Source organism: Dicentrarchus labrax, unplaced genomic scaffold (genome assembly GCF_905237075.1).
Source record: "Dicentrarchus labrax unplaced genomic scaffold, dlabrax2021, whole genome shotgun sequence".
NCBI classification, from domain to species: Eukaryota; Metazoa; Chordata; class Actinopteri; family Moronidae; genus Dicentrarchus; species Dicentrarchus labrax.
In genome coordinates, this window is record NW_026136716.1 from 11363313 (window position 1) to 11383999 (window position 20687).

A 20687-nucleotide genomic window follows, 5' to 3' on the forward strand; every position below is an offset into this window, starting at 1 on the left:
CAAATGTTGATTCTCACATTCAGTGTTATACCTTGGTGTAATTACTGTGGACAAAGGACAACAGTTGAGACAGCTGTCAGGCTGCATCGCCCACCAATTAGGTCTATAGAGTTTCTCCTCCCACTCATTCACGTGCATTTGTTTTCTCTGCTACCTTAAATGAAGATGATCAACCGCTATAGCTGTATGTTGAAGCCAACGCGAATGAGGCTTCAGCTGCAGTTCTTCTAATGGCAAATTGATCCTGTAGCCAAGTGAAAAAGCCCTCAGTCTATCTTCTAACCTGTCTGGGTGGTAATTTTGACAAGTTAGTTTTTCTTTCAAGAAATATCAGGGTTCCAAGGGATGTTTGCCTTGATTGCCTTGAGGTGGCTCAGCCTATTGTCCTTACCACCTACTTTGACCCACCTTAGCTCCACCCAGCCTCCACATAGATAGCACATTTGGGATTGTGTGGAAGTGAAAGGTAAAATCAAGTCATTGGCCTTTCACTCCTTCCACCACAGACTGTTTCAGAAAAATGTCTTCTTTTTGCACTGGAAGAACGCCACACTTTTTGTGTGAAAACTCCAACCCTGTAGCCAGACAGAACGTGGCTATTGGACTCTATTGGACAAATACTTGAATTACATACAAATGAGAACATTTTTCAAATATCTTTCCTACTATATTTGCTCATGGCAACAGTTATGACTAAGATAAAGAAAGAGCATGGTTATTTCAAATAAACTATGGTTATGGTGTGGTTAGGGTTAAGAAACTAAAACACAAAGTATTTTCAGGATTGGGAACGCGTCTCCTGCATTATAAGTTGGAGGCATCACCTCTCTGACCTCTACACCTTTATTATTCACCTGAACCTCAGCCATGCTTCCAGAATTTGCTGCTATTTAGTGACATCCATTCTTCCCCCCACCCATGCAATGTTTCCTGTGCCACTGGCTGCAACATAACCCCAAAGCATGACAGATCCACCCCCATGCAACAGTCGGCAAGGTGTTCTTTTTCTTGGAGTTTTCCAGCTCTCATCTTGACCTCCACAGTTCCCTTAAACTGACAACACTTTGCTATGTTCCTGTAGCCTTCTCCTGCATTGTGCGGGCGGCTTAGGCTCAGAGGCAGAGCGGGTCGTTCCTTAATCGGAAGCTTGAGGGTTTGATCCCCGGCTCCTGGTACCACATGTCGAAGTATCCTTGAGCAAGATACTGAACCCCAAATTGCTCCCAGGGCCGTGCATCGGTGTGTGAATGTGTATGAATGTTAGTTTCTGTTCGATGGACTTTGCCATCACTGAGTGAATGTGTGTGAAAGGGTGAATGTCTCACGTAGTGTAAAAACGCTTTGAGTGGTCGGAAGACTAGAAATGCGCTATACAAATACAGGTCCATTTACCATTGTGGCCATCAATAATTTCCATTTTCTTATACAGCAGATGAGAGGAACCCATGGTTGCTGATTGGTCGCACAAGGTCTGAAGAGTATTTGTAGAGCTTTGAAATTGCCACCAGTTGACATTTCCTAATCACAACTGTTGACATGCCTCATGCCTAAGGGGCTGATTAAGGTCTGAGACCCTGTAAAAATAATCTGAGCCTGCAGAACCCTTAAAACCCAAACCTTTGCACATTTTTATTTTTAATTAATGACATAAAACCCAGTGAGGCATTAAGGTTTGCTGAAAATATTGTTTGATGTTCCATATCCTACAGAGGCTGTGTTTATATCTAATATAAAAAAAAACCCTCCAAAATATGTCATTTCTCAAGAGGTGCCCAACATTTTACATACAACAGTACACCTTCAGTTTAATTTATGAAAGAGATGGGGTGATTCATTCAGGCCTCGCCTTGTTTGACCGCATATTGTGGGACTCGGGCTAATTTTAGATACAGGGAGGCACTGACCTTTCATTCAGGAAATTCTGATAGTTGTTGTTCTGGTGCATCCCTGTTTGTATAACTGCCTGCTGGAAGAAAACAAGCAGCAGAATAGCAGGGTGGTGCATGGCTGGCAGTGGGTGCAAGGACAGGGACAAAGACAATGTCTGCTTGATGAAAATGTATCAAAATGTGTGGAATTCAGATCTATTATTATTTTTATAATTATGGTATTTCGGAATAATGTCAGCTGTTAGTGTTAGTGAGGATGGCCCTGCTTGTGCAAATAGATTTTGCTTTTTCAGAGAAGAGCATAAATTGTTGGAATAAACTTCAATATATATTGCATAGAGTATATTCCCATCATAATAACTGTACTGTAATTAATAGTAATTAACCTAAAATGTAATGTGGCAAAGGCAGTAAAATATGAATCAGATTGAACCCAACTATTAACAGCAATAACACGACAAAGTTATTCAAAAAAATGATGATATTAAAGGTAATTGTGGTTCTATTCTACAATTTTCTTACTGACTAAAAGACTAGAGCAGAATAGTCCCTAATAAAAGCACTCTATACTTAGTAGTAGCAATTGCAAAATATTACAGTAGCCTATTTTAAAAATGAAACTTTGTATTTTTGACTGTTTTTAAAAGGGTTCCTTGGAAGTATTGGCAGACTAACCATTTTAAGTTGTAATTCATAGGGTATATTTTACATATACACAAAATATGCATGTTAACTGCCAATATTTAATTCATATTCATAATACAATACTTTTTTTCCCCCCTTTCTTTTTTCTGCCAAAGCTTGCCAGAGGAAGTGTGACGACTGACCCTGCATATATATGAGGTGATTTCAAGGACACTCTGTAGTAAATATATTAGAAGGGGGGAAAAAAAGATTGCCACTGAGATAAAATTAGGATTGGAGCAATTTAAAACCATATTGAGTATTTTATTGTTAAAAAGGTTTTATTTGAAGAAAACGCTGTTAAGTAGCACTTAGGGGCGTTAAAAATGAGTCTACTTCGTGATCACATTGGGGTAAAAAAACTTTTTTCATCCATTAGAACTTGAAAGCCATCATTAAATCTAATAATGTAGCCGAGGAATTTTAAATATATAACATGTTCAAAAAGAACCAGTACTCAAAGAAGCAGTGCTGCACAAGTGTAGGTACTCACCAAAGAGAAAAAAAGTGGTCCTGACTTTTATTCCTTACTGGATCCTACATTTCCCATAATGCAACTTAATAGTGTGTTTCATTAGGCCCACTTCTTTTCAACCTCAAGCTATCATAACATAGGCTTTCTATAAGTTTCAGCCCCAAGTCACGTGACATAATTCAGAGTATTTTTTTTCAAATATTGGAACCAAAGTTCTGTATTTATTTAAAAAAAATAAATAAATAAATAGAAATCCCCATCAGTTGTCTGCAATGAGGAGGACCATCAGTTGTCTGCAATGAGGAGGACCCCCCCAACAAACTCTCCACGCCCACTCACATCAGGTTAGTGCAAATACTCCAGCCCAGTGCACATAACGCATAAGCACACGCACTCCGACATCTCATTCAGACGCTCAGCTGCCTGCCTCCTCCACAGTGTTGTTGCTGGGGAGTTGCTTGCTGAAATATCACCTTGAGTCTTGCCATTTCCCAAACTCATTTACTTTATTACAGCAAGTGTCTGCCATGAGTAGAGAGGGGAGGGGGTGGGGGCAAACAAATGGGAGATATAGAAGACTGGAGATAGAAAAAATACACACACACACACACATTCTTGTGCGGACACCTATGTAGGCATAGACCACTGTAATCAGTCTCGAGGGGGACTCCATGCTAACGCAGGGGAGAGAGAGGGGAGATTAATAGAATGAGAATTGGAGTGTGTGTCTGTTTGTATGAATATATGAGGGCGGGTGGAGTGTGTGTGGGGGCTCGCAGGGGGGTGGGTGAGGAGGGGGGGGTCTGTTAGCACCAGTAGCACGAGTCCGGAGGAAATTACAACGCCAGGGTTTGCCACGGCAAGGTGGAAGAGACGCTCTTTTTCCCCTTTTTCTTGCCCTCCAGTCATCCCCCACTTCATCCATCAATCCCTTTGCTCGTGCAGTTTTCCATCTATCTTTTCTTTCCTCGTTTTGCTCCGTATCTTCTCTCCCTGAGTCTCTTTATCCCCTCACTCTACTCTCCGTCCTCTCCCCTCCGTTTTCCCCCCCGCCATCGTCTGGCAGAGCTCTCTATAAACATGCCATTGACAGTGCCTCCTCTCTCCCCTTCCAAATTGTCTTCCTCCGTCTGAAACGGCCGTGATGATTGCATTCTCACACTCCATTGTAAAACAAACACAAAAAAAAAAAAAGAAAGAAAGGGACAGAAGAATGAAAAAGGAGAGCGGATAGTCGCCGTACGACGTGGCCCCTTATTTTGTGGACCGCCGTTGGGAATCTGAATTGCCTGTCAAGCAGGGGGACTTTCCAGCTCGGCAGCAAGACACAATGTAGCTGTTTGACGGGGTGTAGAGGCAAAGCAGAAGACCATTCTCCACAATGCCGCGCAGTCATTATGATGTCCTGACTCATCGCTTGGCGGCCTGCGTCATATTGCAACAGGCACACACACACACTCACACTCTCTCACACACACACACAGGACGTGGACCGCGTAAATTATAGCTCTGAAATCAAATGCAAATTGCATACACAAACAGGAGGAAACTGAGTGGATGTTAATGATATGACAGTCAAATGTGTTTTGAAATGTCGTTTGGCAAATACCAATTAAAGGGCAAAAAGAGCAACAATAGGGAGAGCTTTTTGTGAACAAATGATGTTGACAACATATTTTGTACTGACATATATCTTATTTGATGTTTTCTTTTCTCTCTATTTATAACGTGAAATCATCCGAATGCTTTGGTCAGGTTTGAAATATTCCTTTGTGTTTGCATGACAGGATTCATTTTATATGCATTTATCTGAGGATTTAAATTGTGATTATTTTCTATATAGTAACCTCCAGGCCTATCTATACTGGTAGTAAACCTTATACAATATCAAGTGGTTGTATCATGCACACCAGAAGAATAGCTTCCCTCTATTATAAGTAATTGTTGTAGATTTTCTCCCAGAATTCTAAAAATTAGTCATCTTGAAGTGTGTTTTTATTGAAACCTGGATAGTTTTCTGTGGAAAAAATGGTAAAATCAGTTCTTTTAGTAAATTATACATTAGTGGTAACATAGCTCAGTTATTTTTCAGCTGTAATAATGATGACCTTGACAGGACAAGCTGCTTTACAGCCCCAAATCCATTTGTTCTCCATTCATATGTATTAAGTTGATGAGCTTAAATGAATGATGTAACGAGATTAAAGGCTTAACTGAGGTTCCAACTACTGTTCACTGTCCCCCAGCTGTCATTTACCCTTGACTACAGTGACTAAGCTGCTAGCTACCTGTAACAATAACATGATGCAGACAGCTCAATCGTTTATGTAGGCTGACCACCCTAGACAGTGCACTTAAGGGACCAGTGTGTGGGATTTAGTGGCATCTAGCGGTGAAGTTGCATATTGCAACTAACTGCACACCGCTCACATCAGCAATTGACAACGAAAACAGACTGTAAAGTGTGTAGGACAAACTATAGTGGCCACAAAACTCGCAGGGCCCAGTCCACAATGTTTGGTTTGTCCCTTCTGTGCTACTGTAGAAACATGGCGGCGTCTACAGATAAAAGCGGTTCATTCTAAGGTGACAAAATAAAGATTCCCATTTTTAGGTGATTATTCACTAATGAAAACATATCTATGAATATTATATTCCATTTCTGCCAATAGATCCTCCTAAATCTTACACACTGGACCTTTAACAAACATAAAAACGTTACAGAGAGGTGCCTCCTTTTTATGAAACCATCTTTGGGCATACATAAATAGCCCAGTCACCAGGAAACAGCGAGCCAAGTGTTTCACTTTGTGGTCAGCTTTTGATGAGAATTAACTACAGCTGACTTGCTATTATAGCAGTAATACTGACAGCAACCGAATAATTCACCTCCTTCAGCTTGGTGAAACTTGGGTCTAATTCACTTTACTTCATACTATCACTGTAGGAACTTTTGTAACTTGCGCTAAAAACATCTGCAGAGTCGGGTGATAGTTCTCAGCACTACAAGCAACAACTATTATATGACACATTTGATCCATTGTTAATACATAACTATTATTATTGTAGTGTCCTTGGAAGACAATGAGTCAAACATTGTTATTAAGTATGATTAAACATTCAGCCCCACAAGCCAATGTTGTCCTGCACTATTCTGTGAGTGTATCATCTCATTTATATCAATTTTATAAAATATAGTCATTAAACAATGCCATCATATTTAAAAAGAAAAAAAGAAAATCTATTGAGGCATCACCAGGAGAGGGAGGGTCACACACACTCACACTCACAGCATTACAGCTTGAAGCCAGGAGGCATCACTGACATTTTGGGGATAAAGGTCTTGATGAAACCTTGCTGTTTCTCACACATACACACACTCACACTAACAAACACTAAAATGAGAGTGGTGCCAATTTCTCTGTAACCCAATCCCAGTATGGAAACACTCGTAAGGGCCAGCTTACTGATCAATAGCACGAGCGGCTGCAAATCCTGAACCTTCCCTGTTGCTGTAGCTCTCCGTGCTCTTCGCTAAAGTAAGCTGAACTCTGCTTTCGCCATGTCTTCTTCCCTCCGCATTATCTCTATGTAGTCTTGACTCATCTAGGCCAACTGGCAGAATAATAAGCAGAGAGGGATATTTGGTGGGACTTTAAGAGAGCTGAAACTACAGTGCTGTATTAGTGCCACTTTCACTCACTCAGATGAAGAAACACTGCCAGTGATTAAGCTTCTTGTGGATATGTGTGTTCGCTTGTGTTCACTTGGGTGTGTGTGACTTGGCTCCATTGGGAGCCTGTAGCAGAGCCTTAAATTATACATATGTTCTCATTCCATTACCAGTGGCAACTACTAAAGGCTTCCCAGCATTTCCATTACCAAAATGAAGAGATGCACGCACTCACTTACTCACTAGCTCTCTCGCACACACACCCGTATATGAGCCTGGGCATAACCCAAGCTCTTACTGGTGCAGTTACACCGAACAGCGACGGTCCCGATGAAAGTCCAAAACGTACTATTCGTTTTAATAGACTCGAGTGCATCTGTGACCAAATGGTTGCCAGTTCAGATCCTCAGACAGGCTGGCGAAATCTGGGTGGAGGGAATGAATGATTAATGCTCGGTCCTCTCTTAACAACTGCCACTGAGATGCCATTGAGGAAGGCATTTAATCCTCTTCTCCAGTGGAGCTGCTCAACTGCCAGCGGCAGTTGTACTGGGCAGCTCCCAGTTATGACTAGCTCAGTGTATGTGGGCAAAGTCAGATATTCAGTTTAATAATTCTGTCAAGGCAAGAAAATGGAACCACTGTGACTGATAGATCTGCTATGGGAGAAGCGATATTGCATATTTTGTGCTTTTCATGGCTTTAAAGATTGATTCAAAGTCGAGGGAAACATGAATAATGCACTTGTTAGTAGGATTCTTTTTTCCAAAGCCACACTTGATGCTAATATGCATCTTTAATGGGAGATAAAGTTGCGATGCAAGAGGTTCTACTCATGCTGTTGCATGCCGGAACAGCATGGATAAGCCAATAACATTGCTTAGCAAATTAGATAGCCCATGCACATATATGTAAGTGTATGTATGATATATATTATTACTGCTTCGATAGTCATTAGCAAATGTTATGCATGTTCTGGGCTAAATTCTGTTCTAATTTTCTTCTAGTTTTTGGTTTACTGGAAGCTGTTTTCACCAATATTTTAGACAGGTGGATGAGATACACTGGAGGACTAGCCTTAACAATTCACCTGTGCTCTCTGCTGTGAACCTTGCTCCACTTCACTCCATCCCACTCCGCCCAGCTGGACACCAGATCTTAAAACCTTCCCCGGTAAACACTGGTACCTTGCTGTGGCTGCTTCTCATCAGCTTTCAGATCAGATCGGAGTGGCGGGGCTCTGAGGAGAGGTGTTATCAGACAGCTGAACGGAAAGAGGCCCGGCCGGCCGGCGCTGCAGTCATTTGAGCCCGGGCTACGAGCTGAGACAACATCAGACAAGGATTAAATCAACAAACGGGACTGACCCTGTGTGACCAGGCGGGCTACTTACAACTCTGTGGAGAGAGCAGTATTTAGCATTTTGGGGAGGAGACACAGAGCGGGGAGGAGTAAGAGAAGGAAAAATGGGGACAAAGGAATGAATGAAGGGTGGTACATTCAAGGAGACAGCTTTGCAAAAAGGGTCAGGAAGCAGCCATTCCCAATGTATCTGTGAGTTATGCTTGGAATATGGAATAATGAATGAGTAATAAGCATGTGTCTGTGGAACAGTGCCCATGAGCACCAATTTTTTTTCGTCTGCTCGGCATGTCATGCGCAATTCCAGGAAGTCTCCCCTGTCCAGCTGTCAAACTGCATTGCAACTGAATTCGGGTGTTTTAATAACAGTAAATATTCTGAAGTCTTGCCATTGACTTTCTAAGACTCAGATATTGCAACTGTAATGTTGCAAAACTGACCCAGTTTGACAGCGCAACATAATATGACTCTGATGCCGCAGTGAAATCTAATGCTTCCTGAGTAGTGTCCTATGCAGTATGGGCTTTTTCAGGTCCAGTAGCCTTCTGTTCATCTCAGCTGTGTTTAAGTGAACAGTGTCAAGTGGGATGGGAGACAGTTTTTACAGACTTATAGTCTCAGACAGCTATATGTTGGCCTGTTTAGCTTATTTGTTACTGCATATCAGGAGGTTGGGAATCAAGGGAAAGCTGTGACCATTTTCTTCTGTTAAGCCGATATACTTGATATACTAAATATATTAGATATCTTTAAAAAAAACGTTTTAATATTGTATGAGACGTACCTTGAGGCATTAGTTTGCCAACTTTGCAGTCTGACGTTTAAAACTTGTCTTGATGAGCTGTTTGGTGGAGCAACAGCTAGGTGACCTTGTTATTTCTGCGGGCCCCTTTGTCTCCTTCAGAGTCAGCGCAAGACAGGAATTAAAACAAATTGAGAAAAATGTACTGTGCTGATATCAAAGAGTTACATAATTGGGCCTTGGCTGTTTTACACTTAGCTCTCATTCTTTTCTTAAGCAGTGTGTCCACTAGGCATCTTTCACTGGCAGGAAAGCACTGAGGGGGCCATGGGAGCAAGTGCCTTGATAAAAAAAAAAAAAACAACAACACTCAGAGGTACTTTTAGGCACTGGGTAAAATTCTGTAATGTTTGCTAGCTGATTTGTTGCCAGCACTACGATACCACAGGGAAATACACACACAAAGTAAGTGGGAAGATTCAGTGTCCGTGCAGCTAAAGAGCTAACATTTAATATTCTTTCCAAATGCTCATTATATCTGCATGTAGTTATGACCATATTGCACTATAGACAGTATACTTTAATATCCAATGCTGGATTACAGTTGTGCTTTGGTAGTCTTGACTGATCAGATAAAGTTATACTGAACCATACTTGTGGTTGGAACTGTCTATGTTAGAGGTGTTACAAATAAGTAAGTACATATTGGACCAAACCAGTAAAAACAATATAAATATAATTGTAATAAAAAGAATAAAAATAACTAATAATAAATGTAATAAAAAAAGTATATTCTAGTCAGAGGTTTTCAAAGTGGAAGGTGGGCCTCCCCACAGGGACTTCCAAAGACATTCAGGCGAGGCTCAGTGAATGGAAGTGAAAAAATATTACATTTCTATCCTCGATGTGTGTTATTTTGGTTAAAGAGAGAGTTCAAAGATGCAGTAGTTTTGGGTAATTTAAATTTTTTCCACTTTCCCAGAGTCGGAAACGAACAAATGCCTCCAGACAGACCTTTTTCTTCATGTATTTAGTGTAGTCGACGTTCTAAAGAGCAATATTAGGCTATTTTGGCTCAATTGCTGAGTGTCTGTGGCTGGGCTGCCCAAAGCTCAATTTGGTCCGCCAGATGTTCCTAGTGAAAAATAAATAAATATGTTTTGTTTTTTTTAATTATAACATAACTTGCTGTTTATGCATTTTTAATTGTTGTGAAGTAAATTCTCTTTAAATAGATCCATTATTATACATTTTGTTCATAATCTGAGCATGGCAGACTCAGTGACACTGTGCAGGAAGTCAATTAAGAGAACTGGGGATTCTTTTGCATTTTAACAATATAATAAAATAGGTGTTTACTTTCGGCCCATGGCCCACCATTAAGTTTCAATTTTGGCCCCCCAAGGGAAATGGTTTCATGGGCACCTCTGGTCTATGGGATCAAATAACATAACCATAATCAAATAGGCAATCCAGGAATGAACCAAAACTAAGCAAGAACAGTAAACTAAGGGGGCACCTTTTTCCAACTCTGTCTAAAGGGATGAAAGAACCAAATTCCACTTCAATCTGATTCACTATTCCACCAAAATGCTGTTTACTTCCTCATCTTTTCTGCATAAATCAGCGTTTTTTGATAGCGTAGGTACATATAATGTAATGTTTATGTGTAATGTAGGGATTACTGTGACTTAACTCTCATTGGACAGTCCACCTGTTGTTTCTTCTCTTTATTTAAACTGTCTATTTTATGCATTCATCAGATCATATAAAGGCATTAAAAGTTATGATGCTAGCTACTAATAAATTATACATATTAAGAAACAAGAGCTGAAATTGCAATTTGTACACTCATAGTTTCCTTGTTGTCCCAATACCTTGTAAGCACTCAGAGCCTCACAGCAAACACTATTTTTATATGCAGCACAAGTTTCCAGCACAGGTTTTGCCCCTAGGGCCGAAATCACTCCAGTCAAGTAAAATAAGCAATTTTGCGGCGGGTTTTGGAGATTAGGCTGACTTGAACTTAAGTCTCATTCGCAGCAGCGCAGATAGGAAGTGAAAACGGGTTGTTGGTCGTTTTATTCAAACATTCATGATTCAGCTGAACCACTTTATCAGATTCTTTCCATAATGGCAATGTGGTTCAACGCTGCGGGTGGATTGAAAATAGGTTTCTGTTACAGTTCATAAACAATCTGATAATTTACTTGGCACTATAGAGAAAAAGAGGAGGGGGGGGCAAGAGGGAAACAGAGTTAGTAAAACAGAGACGCTGAAAAGGCAGGAGGACGACTGCCAATTCAATGATAATTATAGTCTCAGGAAAAAATAAATTCTCAAATCAACAGAAAAAAAACATATTGAGCTATGGATTTCTGCCCGAGGTGAGATGCTGACAGTATCTCTTCCTGCTATCTGAATCTGTCACAGAGCTTATTCCTCAATTTTAGTTCTCTAGAGTGCAAGAAGAAGGAGAAGAAGAAGAAGACGGAAGAAAAAAAAAAAAAAACTCCTCTGCACTCAATCTCATCCACGGGCAAAGCCATCACTCATACGGTCATATTTGAATTAGATGTCTAGACATACAGTTTGCCAAAGGACTACTCTGCTTTGTCACCAAGGGTTTCCCTGCAGCCCTTATCCTCTATCACAATCATAGAGTCTCAGAAAGGATCCGAGGCTAGAAATGAATGCGGGTCTAAATGGATATGATCTGGAGGGGTTTCCTGGGAATGGGTGGCTGAAGTCCCATAAAGCCTCTTGCTCAAGGAGGGAAAGGAAAAGAAACGTCCATAAGATGCAACAGGATCACTGTGATATGACATTGTAAGATTTAACATGGCAGCAGGAAAGATAATGTATGAAAAGGGGTGAAGTAATCAACCCCGCTATATTTACACTACTTTCCATGTTTATAAAGGTAGTATACATATTTATGATTTCCTGCACAGGTAATGCATTCAGTACCTACTGCCAGTTACAATAAGTGTTCAAATGCTCTTGTGAGATATTAAAAAGGGGAACTATCATGGCTCAAAATCTCAACGATGACCTTGGGTATGAAACATAATTAGAATTTCCACAGCCACTTTGAAATTGAAGCCATGTTGACCTCTCATAGCAGTAAAGAATAGGATGCTGTCTGGGCCACAAAATACATTAATGGATGCTTGCATTGACAATGATCAACTCATTTTCAAAAGATATAGTCATATACCGTTTAACTTCCAATGTTAAAGCAGAACTTAAGCTGCTTCGATCGCCGACACAAATATAACTTTAAACTTATGTTAACCTGGACATGACATTGACATTGTTAGATTATCCATAGTTTAATTATTCAATTTATGGTAACCATGAGCACCAAAGTGAAATTAATTCAGATGTACTTGCATGGTAAACATCAACAAGCTCATAAAGTCCAATTATGTGTCCATTCCTCACTATTTATATTCCTTTAGTGTCCAAATCAATCTATATTTTTTTCATAAAAATGAATCCAAGTTGAGAATATTGTCACGTGGAGCCCATTTCATGCTGTATGATAACTTTTTCTACCTGCACCGTGTTGTTGGGTACGCTTGTTTTTGTTGTACCCGTATTTTGATCTGTGGCTCTCTCTCTCTGTCCATGAGGTTGGCCTAGATACGCTGTCTCTCAGATATAGATGGAATGCATGATTCGTAATTGATATATCATTAAATAGCCTCATTTTCATATTGGTTTGAATAAAACATTTGATAGTATTTCCCCATCTTTGCTTAGCAAGAGTTTTATGCAAAAAGAATGAAATGCCAAATATAGGCAGGTTGAGTGCAGTGATTGTTATTAATTGCAGTTTTCATTTAATTTAGCAGATTCTGGAGCAATATTAACAAGACCAAAAGCTGTGCTAGCCGCTCTGTGAGGCTGTTCTTGAAGGCACAGTGGCGCTTTGTGCTAGGCTAACGTCAACTTGCTTGCTCACAATGCCAATTCTAACATTCTGATGTTTAGCAGACATAACCAGCATCTTAACATCGTCTAATAAGCACTCAACACAAAGTAGCACTTATGCTGATGTGAATGTCAGTAGTTTCATAGATAGTATGAAGTACTGGACGAGTCAAACTTTTGACCAGATGAAGGCGTAAAATGAAAAGTCAGTTACCATAGTTACAATTCATCCTGAGGGGCACGCAATCAGTACCAAATTTCATGGCAATCCATCCAATCTGTCCTTTTTCCTCTTACGAGGGGCATGAATGTACAAAACTGCATGGCAGTCTATCTTGTAGTTGTTGAGATATTTCAGTCAGGACCAGGACAAGACAAGATTTTCACAAGAGACGCCAGATAATTACGCAATTTTAGCACGAGGCCAGTTTTAATTTAATATAATTATAATTCTTAAAACCTATCATCAAAATTAGAGTTGAACTAACTGATTTAACCCAGCATCATCAGTGGATGCCTTTTAATTGGATGCTACCATGCAGCTAACTTGTGACCAGCAGAGAACCCACACAGCTTAATGTTGAGTAGCGCGGCCCGTTATCTGATTGGAGCTCAGTTTGAAATATATCAAATTGTCCAAATTATTAATGTGTGAGTATGTAATGGATGCTGCTCTCTGTAGCTCTGCCAATCTTTCCTCTTAAGCAACTTATGATCTGCTTGTTTGCCATAACCGCTGCTTGAGTCTAAAATGGCCGCTGTTAATTGATGCCCTTTGTGCTATATAGAGACCTGGCTTCAGAATCACCATCAAGAAGTGCGCGGGGGGCTGATTATCATCGGCATCCATGAAGTTAATGTGCTCACAGCACCTCAAGAAAACAGTTAATCCTGACATTACTGATCCATCGGCCTTTATCCCCACCCTCTGCACTCACCACTCACCTACGCTTGACTTCCACTCTATGGTGACAGCTCGCCCACACTCCTGCATCCGTTTTCACTCATTTCAACCTGGCAGAATTTGTACCTCCTCTCTGATTAGTAAGTATTATTTATGCACTCATCATCCTCTGTCTTTCACCTTTTCTGCTGCCAGGAAAATAGGCCAGCTTCAGTCTTTCGTACAGATGTGTGCGGGGCTCCGTGTGTCTGATTATTCACAAAATGTTTATGCACGTACAAATTTGTGAGTGTGAGTAGGTGCATCTTAGTGTGTGTGCGTGTGTGTGTGAGGGTGGCAGTCAATTAAACAAACAGACACCGTCCTTGGATAAGCTGTCCGGGCTTCTCAAACACCTTAGCTTCGATTCAGGGAGCCATACAGTTCTGTGTGTTCAATTCCCAGCTGTATAACTGGCTCCATCATACATGCCGCGCATAGAAAGAGGGGGAGAGTGAAAGAGAGAGCAGGGGAGGGAGGTAAAAAGAAGGAGAGAGGGAATTGCAGTGTGGGGTGGGGGGGAAGAAACAACATGAGATAGAAACAGAGACCTAGAAAAGGGAGGGGAGAAAGAGCGTCTACAGAGGAGGATGGAGGAATGAAATTCACCACACAACAGTGCCATCTAGTGGGCCCCCCCTTTTCATCCATCCCTTCATCCCTCCGTCCTTTTCCCTCTATTTCTCATTGTTCCTTCCTTCTCCCTGCCACAGCTTGCACTTCCTCCTTTTTTTTCTCCCCCCTAGACACACATACATCACACACGCCTACGTGCGCACCCACGCGCATTAATATGCATGCAGGGCATTGCATGTACGCCTGCACAGATTCCTGATTTGGCATCCTAACGCAGCAGCGACTCGTAATCGTCTCTGTGTACTCTGCCTGTGTACTGCAATGATTCAAAACAGGCATACAAGACTCACAGACACACACAGTGAAGAAGTTGCTGGCCAGTTTAAAAACACTTGTTTGTCCCCGCCGTCCTCTTACCCTTGTTTACTTCTATTTTTCTGTCCCCTCACATTGCTTTTTTGACCTCCCTCTCTCACCCCACCCCCTCTCTCCTTTAACACATTCTGAGCCTCTCTCCCTATGCCTCCCTTTTCTCTCCCTCTCCAGACCGCCACCACCCAGACTGTAAACAGCGGTGATGGATTACTAATTGTCCTGCTCTAGATGCAGTGGGGTGGAGACAGCTGCAGGCGGGTGGATTGGGATGTGGTTGCGCTGTGCGTGTGCGTGTGTGCATGAATGAGAATCATGCAATCAGAACAGAGAGGCACACACACACACACACACACACACACACACACACACCACAGACAACATGTTATTGTGTTCTTCATCATACATGCTGTGGCTTCAGAATGATGAGATGTTACATGACAGGAAATTTTGACCTTCACACTAAGCATATGGCCTTGATTGAGCATTTGCCGTTTGATACCTTGCCCATTAGTTTTGCTTTGATAGCCGTAATTAGGCCCTTGGGGGATCTGCTGCAATCTTCAAGCAATAGACTCTGACCTGCAACATAAAAAATAAAGCAGGGCTTTACTGCAAAGGTGTTTTTTTCTAAAGTGTCAGTTTTACTAAGATATGAAAATGACTTCAGTAAAAAAAAAAAATAGCAAACACAGATTTAGTCTCGCTTTCTTTTGATGGACACTGGTGGCAATATTAATGTCTCGCTCATGGTGGACAGGCTGGAGGACTGCCATTGTGCATGAAAATAGAAGCAAACAAAGGCAGACCCGACTGAATATAAAAATGGATCAAAAATAAAGGAGCTTCGCTACGTTACTAGTGGGCTGGATTCTCTGTTGAGCTGTCAGTCTGATCTCTTATTATTATTACATTAATTAAAGGTATGCATATTCCTTTATCCAAAGTTTTTCTCATTTAGCAAAAACCCTTCATGGAAATATTTCAATATTTTGTGGCTGGGCACCGGTTTTTGTACATATTAAACAAATTACACATAACATGTTCCAGTCTTTAATGCTAAACTAAGCTAAGCTGTGCTAATTGATTGTTTTAGTTACATGTTCAGAGTACAGACATGAGAGTGGTATCAATCTTCTCATCCAGACCTCTGCAAGAAAAGTAATAAGCACATTTCCCAAAATGTTGAACCGCTCTTTGAACAAACTGTTCTTTTATTTAACAACTTTGATAAGCGTTTAAGTAACCAATCAAGCAAAAAAAGAAACAAACACTCAGTGGTTCCAGCTCGTAGAATATGAGGATTATCATCTTTTTATCTGTTTTATCTCATTGTAACTCGAAAATGAATTCTGAGACTTTAGATTAGACAAAACAAGCTATTTACAGATGACGCCTTACACTCTAAATGATAAAATGTGATTGACTAAACGATTAATAGATTTACCAGCAAAATAGTAACAGATTAGTCAACATTAAAAGTAATTAATAGTTGTAGCCATGAATTTAAGCATGGGAGTTCATTCTAAGTAGTTCTTATTATTACTTATTACGTATTACTCACTGCTCTCATTTTCAACAAAAAGCTGTACATGTGTTCCGAACTGGGGCTCAGATTGTGGAAGACATGGACATGTGCTAGTCAGGGAGGGTCTAATGAAAATATATTAATTTAGTCACATCATGGGAAATGTAGGATGTAGTATTTTTGAGCTTGACCCATACTGTGAAATAAAAAGTCAGGTCTTCTCAGTCTTTGCTGCTTTGATTTGACCTTTCAAATCTGTTTCTTGGCAGTCCCCCAATTGGAGTGTAATACTTAATCGCTGGAGTACCTTTGTAACTTTATTTGTTTTTCGTATATCTTAACCTTAATTATGTCATGTGTCTAAACCTTTTAGCATGAAGAACAAGTCAAAATTGCATGTCTAATCGGTGTTACTGCCACATAATCTGGTTTGCTGTTGGGACTCCACAATGTTAATTCATGCCACTGTTGAGTTAAAGCTGTTTAGTTAAAGTTCTAGGTGAAGTTTGTCCTGTCTTTACGATTTGAGACAGCATAGTTGTCCTTTAAAAGTCTTAGACACACATTTTACTGCACCATCGCCCCAGTTGTGATGCTGGATTTACAGATTGTAGTACAGTCCTGCTGTAAAAATCCATAAACAGTAAAGTCTTAATGCCACACTAAAACCGAGCTTGAGTCAGCACACATGCACCCACACACATCCCCTTATCTTTATCTCCACCTTCCAATCCATCCTCCCCCCTGCTTCCTGCTTCCTTCCTCTCTCGATCTCAGTGGTCACATCACCCATCAATTAAACCGACTCCAGCCAACGGAGATGTTATCTGTGCGGCTTTGGCTTGTGGTGGAGGGGAGAACGAGTTGATTGCCCTAATGAATTATATATGCATTATTGATAAGCTCTACTTTTGCCCAGCTTCTATAAATATATATTTATATAACGTGTCACTTTGTCTAATCGTCACCGGCTGGCCCTCTGTCCTCAAGCTTCTGGCAGGGAAGATGGCCCAGGAGTGGTGCCAACTGTGTTTATATGCAGGTTTGCAGCTTGGATTATTGGGAAGGGACTGTGTTTGCATGCAGACTAAAAATCTAGTGATCTCACACAGCCACTCTTATTCAAAATGAAAGTTTCTTGGAATAAATATTCCAAGCAAGACCGAAATGACTCCTACTTTCCCCCTACGCAACACAAAATTGCACGGGTACATAGATGACTGATTGAATGATTGATTTCGCCTGCTAAGAACAACCTCCATCTTCTTCTGGCAGATACCAAGCAGCTCCACAGCTCAGCAAATGTCATTCATAATTAAAACGGACCAAAAAGATGAGTTCAGCTTCAGGAGTGCAGGCGGCAGCCCAGCAGGCCGGATCTTCTTGACTTCTTTGCAGCCATGAGGATTGACATGATCAATCATCCCCCCCTCCTTTCTTCCAAAACCTCCTCTGGGCTTGAGCTGCTTGGTGAATAATTTAATCACAAACTTTGGCAGCTTCTATCCAGTTGTCCTGGGAGGAGTGGCTTAGCAGAGCAACATCAACATTTGATTGTGTCGTTCGAAGTTTGAGCAAAGCCAATCTCCTCATTACCGCCTCCAGCCACAGCCACATCAGAATGGATTCACAGGAGCTTTCATCAATAGTTTTGGCTCGTGCAGTACAGAACAATAGTGAGGTACAGTACAGATGGTAGTGCACAGGGCTGAAGATGTACTCATTGCATGCACAAAAGGCTCTCTGTCTGTCTCAGATGTACACACACACACACACTGAAACAGAGGTACAGCTCTTGATCCAGGGCGAAGAGCAAACACACACACTATCTGTTCAAGACAAATGAACTTGATTCAGAGCGTTTGTTCTAGCGATTGTCCTCCAAGTTCACACAACAGGACAAAGTGTGCAGCGTACTGACTCACTGTAAAAAAAAAGAGCACACATACATCGACAAACATCTTCGAATGTGCTTGGCGAGGCAGACGGAGCAGATAGATTTCCTGCCTCCAATCATCACTCAATGCAAGAATACAATAAATTGTGTTGTGGAGTTGTGCATGGATTTGAATGTGTGGGAGCTTGTTGCTGGTGCGAATGCTAATTTGTGTTACCTGTCAAAACAAACTGCGTCAAAAAAAGCAGAGTACAAGTTATGTGGCTGTTTTCATTCGGATGACAGTCAGCCATGGTAAAATCTCTATTGTGTGCTGTTTACCAGCGGTCCAAGCTGAGACAAAATGATATGTCACCAATAATGTGGTTTTGTGCTCTGATTGGAGCATCGCGGTGACAAGTCTGTCGCTGACTGTTGCAGTCAACAGAAGGGCTCTCTTTTTCTCAGTCTTCTGATCTTAGTAATCAAGAACACAATGATCCCAACGCTGTCAATTGTAGTGACATTTCATTCTGTACATCTGACAGGCAGCAAAAGAGGTCCACATTTAAGTAGCTCCAAAGTACTGTAGGCCTCCTTTGAGGAAGGAGGAATAGCTCTAATTGCCATCATTTCCACACCGAAGCCCCTTTCATTTCCCGGCGTGGCCTGATAAATTCAACTTGACATTCTGAGAAGCATCGCGCCCCTTTTAGACCCCTGGGTTTCCATCTGCCACCCTTTACTTTGTCTTCCTACTCCTATGTCATAATGTGGGCCAAAGAAAAAGTCGCCAGCGAGGTTCTGCAAAAAAAAGCAGCTGCAATTACATTTTGAGCCTTGGGGGTTGGGGAGAGGAGAGGGAGGGTTGGTGGGAAGTGGAGAGGTTGGAGGGGTGAGGATATCTGGGTGCGATTGGTCACGCCTTACACCCCCCCTGCTGAATCTCAAAGAGACAGAGAGATGAGAGGAATGGGATTGCCCATTTTGTTCCTGGATAGAGGAATAGTCTTCTCTGGAGCCACAGCTTTGAACCCCCTCACATGTCACAGATAGACAAACAGACACACACACACACACACACACACACACACACACACACACACACACACACACACACACACGGCCTTTCTACTTTGGTAACTACGCCCTGTGGTCCAAATGATGACTCAGTGCTTTAATCGTATTTGCAGGGGATTGATGCCCCGAGAGGAGTTTCCTCCTCACTGCAGAGTGGGACAGAGAGCAAGAAAGAGATAGAAAACGATAGAGGGAGAGAAAGAGAGTCAGACCAGAAGAAAAAGAGAGAGCCATCAGAATCAAAAGGTGCACCAACTGAACCGCGACGACTGTTTCACAGAGAACTCATTATTGTTCTCGGCGATGAGAAGAGACGGCCTTATTATTCTCCTGTGCATAACAAGAAGTCATAACAGGAGATTGCTGGCAGCGTTTATGGAGTAGGGATAATGCTTAGGTGCTTCTTGTCCTTACCTTTGGCACACTCGTTTCTCATATAATCCAATCATTGAAGTATTCTTGTGCTTATTTTACTTGTTAGTACTCCTCATTCTCCTGGAAAGTGGAAGGTGAGGACAGCGGGAGGCGGGAGAAGGGTTGACGTTTGGGAGGGATTTGGAGGTGCAGAGATGATGGTGGGGGGCTGGAAATAAATAAAAAAAGACTCAAATGCACTTGAGTTTGTGCATTGGTGTATTTTCTTTTTCATTCTCTATTTCTGTTTCTACTCTGACAATTTGGCATAAATTAATAGCTGTGCTGTCATCGAAAAGAACCAAAGCCTGTGCACTTAACGCTTCAGTGCGGTTCAATTTCTTACAACATCCTTTTCTAAACGTGGCTGTTACACAGACTAATTGTACTTCTTTCCTAATATAATCTGTTTTAAATTACCTGTTTAAATTTTAAACCATAAAAAGTCACTAGAAAGCCTCAATTATTACTGTTCACACAAATTTAAATTTACTAATCCAAAATTGGAGGGTACAGAAAGGGATAGTTAAGTTCCTTAAATGTGAACCCTGTCATTGGCAGCTCCAACATGTTTTACAGTATGCTACAACATTTTATATTTACTTGTAAAAGCCTTGTCTAACTTTCAGTTGTGAATACGATGGCATCTGGTGGTTTGGATAGCCTTTCCTCGAGCAGTTAATAACAACTGTTATAAATTATTAATATGTTTCACAACTTGGACATTACAGACATGCTCTTCTGTTGTTGTTGTTGTTGTTGTTGTGAACAAAAGGATTAACCCCGCAAGGCAACTGGACTCGCAGAATTACGAAATCATGCGAAACTCCATTTTGCCAGGCCTCAAGCAATGCCCTTCTGCCCGAACATAGTGGTTCGGGCCAATCAGCATATTATGAGGAACTAGTGACAGTTATGGCATGAGCTACAGGCGTGGTTTAACATCGAAAACAACAGTGGCGGCTGCTAAAGAGGTTAGCGTAGATGCTGCTACAGAATCAGTTATATCAGAATTTGAGAGCATTCTTTCGTTGAAATAGTAGTCTTGGCTTGATTGCTTTGGGAAGAGTTTAACTACGTTATATGGTTTGTTGATCTGATTGGTTGACTATTTCTAATGACAATAACAAACCA